This window comes from Lissotriton helveticus, chromosome 9 (genome assembly GCF_964261635.1).
Source record: "Lissotriton helveticus chromosome 9, aLisHel1.1, whole genome shotgun sequence".
NCBI lineage: Eukaryota > Metazoa > Chordata > Amphibia > Caudata > Salamandridae > Lissotriton > Lissotriton helveticus.
Window position 1 is genome coordinate 865,858,695 of NC_136070.1, and position 7,500 is coordinate 865,866,194.

At 44.5% G+C, this 7,500-nt stretch overlaps 1 pseudogene; it reads right to left on the minus strand.

The window, feature by feature from the left end:
• Nucleotides 1-4,087: 4,087 nt before the first annotated feature.
• LOC144783019 (large ribosomal subunit protein eL27 pseudogene) lies at nucleotides 4,088-4,483 on the minus strand (annotated as a pseudogene).
• Between the last annotated feature and the right edge of the window lie 3,017 nt (nucleotides 4,484-7,500).

Genomic DNA, 7,500 nt, shown 5'->3' on the forward strand with positions numbered 1-7,500 from the left:
TTCCTCGCGTAGCAGGCCAGCTATTGATTTAGACTGGAAGATAGTTGGGTCCTGTATAGGGGTGGGGAAAAATAGGGGCATGTATGGAGTAGCCCCTCCACCTTTCGATTTCCACACACAAAACCGATACAGCTGTCTGGACACGGTTGACTGACTGGAGCGCAACGATGAGGATTCCATGGGGTCACTCCTGGTGATAGAGAGGGTGAAACGACGAAATGGGCTGAGAGGGAATCTCCAGACAATTACAAGTAATACGAGTATAGGAGGAAGTTTGGTAAAGATAGCTCCCCCTGCCTCCCAAACTAACCATCAACCACCCACTGCCATTAGTATTGAACCCTCACCAAATATACCACTCGAGCTTCTTCCAAATACAGCAGTTGAAGATAGTCCATTGGGTCTTGTGGTGCTCGGTACAAGATTTCCTGAAGGGGGACAGGAGCTAGTCTGCTTTGAGTATTGATTTGGGGAGAAAGGGAGTCACACTCAAGATACTGTCATGGAACGTGGCAGGTCTGCCTAACAAAATGACTTGCCCTGACAGGGGATCCTTTGTAGACAAAAATGATGTGTGCCTCTTTCAAGAGACATGGGCCCGTGAAGAACAGTGCCGGGGGGGTTTGCTTCATTCCACGTCCCGGCCCTCTGGGGGGGAAGAGGTCGTCCGTCGGGAGGCCTCACTATCTGGGTTGGCTCCCATTTGGGATGCACTGCTATGACATTAACCACCCATTCACAAGATGTCCAATGTGTAGTTCTTACATGGCCCAACGACTTGAAGCTTGCCCTTATTAACGTCTACTCCCTCCCCGTGAATATAGCCAGTGAGTCCAAGACCATCGAGGAGTTGTCCCACTTTTTGTATACCATCCCGAGCGACATTCATCTTTAGGTAGGGGGCGATTTGAATTGTCACTTTGAGCCCCTAGAGGGTCTGAAGGATGAGGTTTTAGTGGCAGAAGATGACTATTGGTCCATACTTGCGACCCAGGCCCCATCCCCAAGAGCATGGTCTCCTCTAGCCATACAGATCATGGCTCTTACTTTAAATCATTCCCTACAAGCCTGTAATGGTCGCACCCCCTCTGATATTCCAGCCAAGTGCACCTTTAACAAACCAGGCCAGATGTCACGCCTTGACTACATCCTGGCAGAAACACGGTTGTGGCCATTAGTTATAGACTTATATGTAATCACGCGAGTGGAGAGCGACCATAATGCCCTAATTTTAGAGCTGGGCCCGTTTAACATCAGTGGGAGCAGCACCTCAGTTCCAGGGGATCCTGATGACAGACTTATTCTCAGCAATGATAGGCATAGAGTTAGATGGAAAAAATTTGCGGAACATCCGGAAGACATTTGGAAACTCTATAGCCGGATTGTCCCCCTGTTTACAGAGGTTGACATGCTAACTACGCAACCATTACCCCCTGACTACTCTACAAAGATGCAGGCTCTTCATGTGGATCTAGTATCCAATTTGGTGGAGGTATTTAATCCCCCAGGGGATTAAGAAGAACAAAAGGGCTAGACAACAAACCTGGTACAATGCAGATTGTAGGGTGGCAAAGTCCGAACTAGTAGCTTTAAAGGAAAATAACAGCAAACCTGAAATTAAAGCCAGGAGAGCGCACTATAAATGGCTGATAAAATGCGCGAAGGAGGAGTGGGACAATGAGAAGTGGGCTAGTTTATCCAACGCACTAGCAATCAAAGATTCCTGGAAATTCTGGTCAATAATTAATAATGGCTCGAGAGAATTAAAATATGCCATTGAATCGAACATAGCAGCGGAAGTTTGGGAAGACCACTTCCGGGCTCTCTACCGCAGTGAGAATCAGTCAGATGCCCAAGAATTCTTACTGGCACACCCAGCTTTTAATCTTCATTCTGAGGTGGAGGCAGATTTAACGCTTACTGAAGTGTGTAATGCAATTTCTAAGCAGGCCCTAGGCAAAGCCCCAGGCCTAGACAAACTTCCGGGCGATCTCTTCAGGCAGGAACCGAGGATATTGGGTCCATATTTTCAGATCCTTTTTAATGCGGTCCTGGGAGGTATGGCGGTGCCCTGTACTTGGCTGGGCGCAGAGATAGTCCCTATCTTTAAAAAGGGTTCTCCTTTGCTGCCAGCCAACTACAGGCCCAACAGCTTTATAGATGTCCCCCAGAAGATTTTTGCCAGGTTAATCCTGGACCGCTTGCAGGACTGGATGGAAGAGCACGCAAGCAGGGTTTAGAAAGAACACCTCCACTATGGACCAAATCTTTCGATTGTCACTACTGTTTTGGAAAACTGTGAGTATAGAGGGTGGCAGCCTCTATATAGTGTTCGTCGACCATCGCTCGGCTTTTGATCTAGTTCCAAGGGGGAAACTATGGATTGTTCTTCTAGAATTGGGCATACAGGTCCCACTTTTGACTATACTGATGAGGTTACACGAGGCGAACTTCGCCCAAGTCAGATGTGGGGAAAATGGTGTACTGTCTGCAAGATTCCCCGTTGGCATGGGGGATAGGCAGGGTTGTGTGCTCGCACCTGCCCTGTTTTGCCTCTATGTCAACGGGGTAATCTTGCACCGGAATGGAGTGCAGAATAACGATGCCTCAAAGTTGGCAGGCAGTAGGGTTCCTGCGATTATGTTTGCCGACGACACCCTCTTGCTTTCCAAGTCCCCAATGGGAATTCAGCTTATACTGGATGGTTTCGAGGAATTTTGCAGAGGTAGGGGTCTGGAGATAAACTCGCTTAAAACCAAGTTTATGATTTTCAACCCCCCCCCGCTACCATTCGTCCTTACCCTTGTCTAGGTACATCAAGGCTGGAAAGGGTCTCGACTTTTGATTATCTGGGGGTTACCATTAACGAGAATCTGACGTGGGTCCCCCAGCAAATCAAGTCCCAGCTAAAATTGGGCCAACTTGTTGGCGGCATCCTGAAGCTATTCAATACTTCCTCTATTAAACCGGTTGGTCCACCATTTGAGGTATACAAAACACTAGCCAGGGGAGCGATTATGTATGGCGGGGAACTTTGGGGATACTCCTGCAGGACTGAAATAATCAAGACAGAAAACAAATTCCTAAGACAGTTGCTAGCATTATCTTCCAGCACTCCACTCCTGCCATTAAGGCTTGATTCGGGGCTTAGGCCTATTGATGAGGTGCTAGCGCTCAAACCTTTAAGGTTTTGACGCAGGCTCTGGGTGACACCAGAACTCGCACACTACAGGCAGGAACTGATAGAACTATTAAGCCTTCCTGGAGCAGGGGAAATTCCCTGGCTCAGATTTATAAAGAATGAATGAGTAAGGCTAGGACTACCTGCCCTATGGTCTGACCCAGAGAAAGGTTCCAAAATGATTACTCGAAAAAACCTTATGAAGATCTATTGTGAAAACAAGCATGCTGCTGCTTTGTCTAACTCTCTAGTCGGCACTTTAACTGCTTCCTTTTTAACTGTTAAAGATTTTTATCACTTTGAACAATTTATGGATGAAATTTATCCTATCTTAGCAAGAAAACTGTATATACAGTGGAGATACGGTGCTCTACCTTTGCGAGCTTTTACTAGTAGGTGGTCACCAGCAGCTTTGGAAAATTGTCCTGGGTGTAACTGTGACAGGGAAAATGATCTGCATGTTCTCTTCTTTTGTCCAGCTTACCACAAGCCCAGACAGTATTGGCTCGTACCCCTTTGTAAGAATCTGGGGTTTTTAAACTGTATGTATGCTTTTAGAGTCCTAAAAATAGACACACCCATTGTTTTTGCCATTTCGCAATTTTTGGTAGCAATGTGGCACAAGCGAAGGTTTTTAATTGCCAAAACCTTAATGTGATTAAGACACGTAGCCTCTAGAGCTTGATAATTTTAATTGTTTTTTGTCTGTAATAACTTTTTTCTTGCCATACTGCTCCCCCCGGAAAACTCATGGGGAACCTTTGTCTTCTTGCTATAGTGATTTGAAATGTCACTCCTGAATTTTTGTTTTTACTGTTTTGTATCTTTTATGGCATATCGCAGAAATAAAGATTTTATGATGATGATAAATGTATTTTCATGTCCCAATGTTCCACTGTCACCAATTTAGAACCTCAGCTTCTGGAAGAACCACTTATTTTTGCCAGTCTTGTATTGTTCCTCAGATTTCACTTTGGCTTCACCTCTGACTTTTCGTTTTAGAGCATACATCTTTGTTGGCAATGATTTTGTCAAGGGGAACATCAACAGAGTATCTGGGTGGCATAAAGACGTGTATTTGCAAACCTTTGTGAAGGCCTTAATTTTACATCGCTTCGCAATTTTCTTCTTCCCATTATGCCTGTTACTTTACATGGGTAACGGCCAATGCCTGCCACAAGGGCATGACTATACGGTCTGTGATGTGTCATCATCAATGTTCTTCACTATGACAGTTTTACCGCCAGAGTATCGACCAGCCAGGACCAAGACGACCTTCATGGGTTTCATAAATGTACCCATTTTTGGCCCAGCTCCATACATGCCCCGAAAAGAAAGGAAGTCTTTTTACAGGGATCTTAGCAAAAAGACTAACATTTGTTATTGGGAAATTGGTCTGAGAAGATCAGCAGAGATTTATCCCTGGGAGACTGCTAACTGATTTAGTACATTGTCTGACTGGGACTATGGATTTGGCAACAACAATTCAAATCCCCCCTTTTAGTGGTAACCTTTCATGCAGCCAAAGCCTTTGACCAGCTTAATTAGTAGTACTTATTGGCCAGTTTGAAAAAATCGGGATACCGAGTTTTTTCAACCCGGTCAATGTTCTCTACTCGAAAGGATCGGTGGCAATCCTGCTATATGTACTGCTCAATGAAAAGCTTTCTTTACATAGAGGCACACAGCAGGGTGTCCATAATTACCTGCCCTTACGACCTATATTTCAAACCCCTAGATCACCAAGTGAGTGCCGACTTTAGGATTCCCCCTTTTGAGGTGCAGGGCTATAGGAAAAAGCTAGCAATCTTTGCCGATAATGAAATCCTTTTCACAAATTTCCCAGAGAGAGCAGAAACGGGGGGTTGAGCAACTTGCCATGGACTCTAGAGTCTTGTCAGAATGCAGATTGAACCCAGACAAGACAGAAATATTGGCATGGAATTTAGATTATAAGAGCGGCTTCTGAAGACAGAGATGATGTATTTAGGCATTCAAATAGTTTAGAACATAGACATGATCATGAATAACAATCTAGAAAGGATGAAGTGTAAGATAAATACATTACTAAAGAAATTGCAGAAACTCTCACTGAATATATATGGTTGAGTTAATTTAATTAAAATGTGCATTCTTCTTAAATTCAATTTCTTACTGTATGAAACTTGCTTTTGAGAAACATAATCTACATAAGATTCAAAGTAAATGTAAAATCTTTAGTTGCCCATTTTAAGGAATTAAAATGCATGGTAAGAACCTAAGGACTACACTAAAAAAGGGAGGCTGCAATTGCCAGACAATCAACTTTATTTTGGCCCTTCCAATTTAAGATGCCCTTAGGTACCAGGACCAATCAGATAGATGTCTAATGTGGCAGGCAATACTAAAAAGTCATCCAATCAGACATTTATTTGTTTAAATAAATGTGGTGCTCCCAAGCAGTACAAAGAAGTCAGACTTACGAACCTCAGAATTTGTCTGGTGTGACATCAGGTCCTAAATTATAGTAAGTTTGCCCCTATATGGGACTCCCCGTGTACCCCATAGAGTCTAAGAGCCACATGTTCGATCGAAACATTTTGCGAGTCCCTAATTGAGAATTTTTATGACTCGCAGTTAGGAACTTGCAAAATACAATGTAAAAATGGTTCTCCAACATATTTAGTGATTCCTAATGGTGTCACAATTGACCTACCTCATCAATATTCATGAGGTAGGTCGCATTTTGCAACCCAGTGGGATTCGCAAAAAACACAGAGATGAAGGCCTACTGGGGACAGCACACCACCATGTCTGTGTTTGCTGCATGATGCTGCTTTCAGGCTTAATTTTTTTATGCCACTGGGAGACCCTTCATGTTAAAGGTTGGCTACTCTCTTTGGCAACCAGCTGCTTCTGGCTGATAGCTGGGCTTCTTTTCCTGAAAAGTCTTTCCTACTTCCTGGGCAATATTCGTTCCTTCACTCTCTGGGCTGGCTGACAGGCAGGAACTCAGCTACTCCAGCAGTTTGTGCGGAGTGCAGGTAATATATTATCATCTCTGGCTGACTTGCTGTCATCCAGATACAATTGCTGGTTACACAGGATGTCATTGAGTGCACTATGGAGCAGTCCCTGCCTTAGTCAAGAAGAATGTAAAACTTGAACAAAGTGGGATGGTTTAGGTTCCACTTTTATAATGAATTTAAAGATAGAGAGTGTGGGCATAAGTGGCTACAGTCTTGAAAATGGATCTTACTGATCCCAGCACAGAATCTAGATATTTATGAACTACATTACATATTCACCCTACATACACATACTTGGCATGCATAGAGAATGTCAGCGGAAGTGTGTGGGGTGGAACTTTATCTGAGTGTGGGCCAGTTGACTGCACTCCTTTTGACACTGGAAAAAGGTTCAGTCAGGACTAATAATTCACAGACCTTGGTACTCTGCGTCCACTGCTTTATGTGATCAATCCAGGGTATGGACAGTATTCAGTTGTCTGTTATGAGAGCATGCTTCTGGGCCCCTCAATATCACTGAACAAATTATGGACCTTTAGATTATCATGAACAGGTCTAGGCTATAGCAAATACACTAAATAATCATCCTGTCGGGGCCAACAGAAACTCAGGATGTGAATATCACATGCAGTTAGTTAAATCCAGGCAAATGTACATGCCTGTATACTATGTGGGGACATTTCCATCCAAACAGTGTGTGTGATACATTGCATGTGCTGCAGTCATTTATTAAACAACTTACAGTTCAATGTTACTTTTTAGGAATACCCTTCCTCATTTGGACTGACCAATTTCCATCTTGGCCTCACTTTCGCAGAGGCAACATTTTATATTATTCCACTCTACTTCCCAGCATCAAGATACCCCTTTTGCCCCTAAGAAAGGGTGGTAATTTTGGCTGCAGGGATTCAGTCACATTGGCCTGCCAATGTAAAGAGCTGCTCTTGCTAAAAGTCAGGGATGCCGGTGGCTTGGCGCCCGGTGGTGATGGCGGCGCCTGAGTGAGGCTCCGTGCGGCACCAGAAGACTTTCCAGTTTTGCAGCGTCTTTCCTGCTGCGGGATGAACATTTCATGAACCGGAACACGCCCTGATGCCTCTGAGCTAAGTACGGACCTTTGCCATGCATCTTTGACGACGTAATTTGCCTCAGCGTGTAGTGCGCGGATTGCCGTAGCTGCGGCCGCCATCTTAGGCATTACCGCTAAGTGCGCACATTCCTCTTTTCATCGACGCTCTCAGCCCTCGCCTTGACGTACTGTGCCTGCTGACCTTAACTGCCGGAGGAGTTCTCTAACTGACCCGCAGCAGA